The sequence below is a fragment of the Puma concolor genome, chromosome A1 (genome assembly GCF_028749965.1).
Source record: "Puma concolor isolate L17-30 chromosome A1, mPumCon1.1.hap2, whole genome shotgun sequence".
Taxonomy (NCBI): domain Eukaryota; kingdom Metazoa; phylum Chordata; class Mammalia; order Carnivora; family Felidae; genus Puma; species Puma concolor.
The window spans coordinates 63,061,241-63,063,729 of record NC_141667.1 but is presented as its reverse complement, the minus strand read 5'-3'; positions in this window follow the sequence as shown (position 1 = coordinate 63,063,729).

The following is a 2,489-nucleotide window of genomic DNA, read 5'->3' as shown; positions in this document are numbered from 1 at the left end:
GGTACAAGTTTGGGGTAGGGATGGTGGGAGGGGAACTCCCTACTTGCCAAACGTGTACCTCAAATATTCAGAATCAGGACTAGGGACTCAGACAAGACCAAGGTCGGACACTCAGGTGCTACCACAGCCTCCCCTGTCCTTTTGAACCCACACACATACACAAGCTCCATGAACAGGATGAGGGCTCCCACCTCTGTGCTCGTCACTCATCATTGAAAGCTGGATGTTCCAACATCAAATGAAGTATCCCTTCTACGTGCACTGAAAAGACAGCTGCCCAGTGGTAACTTAACAAGTGGCTCTGGTGAGGGCCGAATGGGTGGCTCAGTAGGTTAAGCATCCGACTTCTGCTCAGGTCATGATCTCATGGTTCATGAGTTTGAGCCCAGCATCAGGCTTTCTGCTGTCAGCGTAGAGCCTGGAGCCTGCTTCAGATCCTACGTCTCCCTCTCTCTCTGCCCCTTCCCCACTCGTGCTTTGTCCCTCTTCCTCTCTCAAAAATAAATAAACATTAAAAAAAAAATTTTTTTAAACAAGTGGCTCTGGGGACAAGGAGGAGAGCAAGCAGCCCCTTGCAAACTGCTTTCTTTCAGCCTACAGCGACAACAAACAATGTCTCCTTCAAAATCTGCCCCTCCCCTCCGATAGTGGGTTGGTGACATCAGCCAAGAACACACCCTGGGGTGTGTGGTCGACTTGCCATTCACATCAGTTAGGAATCCAGTGTGTCCTTGCTGAAGTTCCTTCACACACCTCCTCTCTGACCCCAGAGGTTCCATAACAGAGAGGCTTCCAAGGGGCGAAAACTGCCTTGGCACGCGGTAGCTGAGCCTAGATGCTGTGTAGACAGTCCTGAAAGCTCCATGTTCACGCGTGAGAATACAGGAACAAGCAGCCTACTTCTGGGGCCTTCTCTGGGCCAGACGTGGTGCTGGGAGCTGGAGACAGAGAAATGAACAAGAGAAGGAGAGTCTAGCCGGAAAGACCGACCTATAAATGACTCCAGGTCAAAAACGTGAAAGGGTAGACACCGCACCGTGGAAGCTGGCAGCTGGCGGCCCGTATGTACATTTCCATGATTGCAAAGTGAAATTTGACCAGGACGACCCCCATGTAATTACCCTTTTCTGGGTCTAAAAATACTCAATGAGGTACATAGTAGAAATAATTTTGCTTTTAATTGAAAGTCCTTGATCCTCTTTTCAAAACACTACTGAAGTATAGTAAGGTTTTTTAAACTTTTTATGTGGAAGGAAAGAAAAGGGAGAGTTCTTTGCAGAGAATGTTGCTATAACACCACACCGCACGGTAATCCTGTGTTTATGTGTCCGTCTCCCTCCCCTCTCACCCCCCAGACTGGGATCCTCTCTGGCAGGGATCTCCTGTTACTTTTGTCTGTCTCCTGAGTACATGGTGGAAGAGACGGGCAGCCTTCTGTGTCTGCTGTGTGAATCAGCCTCGCCGGTAGAGTGGCGGGAGGGGAAGAAAGAAACGAAATAGTACTCCAGAATGCTTCTGACCAATGTTTTCTTAATGTGAGACAATGGAGCATGGTAATTAATTCGTTTAGACCTGAATTCTTGCCTGTTGAAGATAATAACAGGGTTGGCGTAAGGATTAAATGAGCTAATAGATGTAAAGTGATTAGAACAGTGCTAGTAAATAAACATTCAATTGATGGTAGCTACCGTTATTCCTGTTATAATTCATACAATTACACCTGCGTGCTGTGCGCGCACACACACACACACACACACACACACATACACACACACACACACACACACACACACGAACTGTCAAATGCTTGCATAGGGTGGACATTGCGACTATTAGCTGCCCACAATCTATTTTCCTTTCCCCGGGTAGTATCACCCTCATCTTCCTTTAAGGAACCAACCACTTTTCCCCCCTACTCTCAATTCACGTGATGTGGGTGGGGCAGGCTTCACCAGTGCCAAGAACAAGCACGTGACCCAGATGTGGCCAATCAGGAAAGCCCAGTCTCCTGGCTACAACTGGCTCGGTAATGGGCACGTGACCTAAGTCGAGCCAATGAGACTTGACTTTTGCAGAGATTTTGAGAAGAGGCTTGCAAAGCTGGCCGACTGTAGCCTCTAGTTGCGGGTGACCGTGCTTGTCACCTCAAGTGCCGCACCTACCGGAGAATGACGCCCAAAGCAAAGCGCCAAAAGATGTGGAGAAAAAGTCTGGGTGACGCTGCTTGAGACTCCGGATCTAGCTGTACCTGAAGGTGAATGGATGATTGGATTTTTGTTTTTGTCAGGTCAGTTTGAGTTGTTTCTTGTCAGTGGTCACCGAAGAGCCCTAATATACATAGTCAGAAGGTATGTGGATCTTCACTTTTTTTGGATGCCTTATTTAGAGCGAGTTTCACCAATTCAGTTCAACAAATCGGCACTGTGTGGGGGGCGGGAGAGCAGGGAACATGAATGTGAGTAAGACTGCTCCTACGCTCAAGGTCCGCA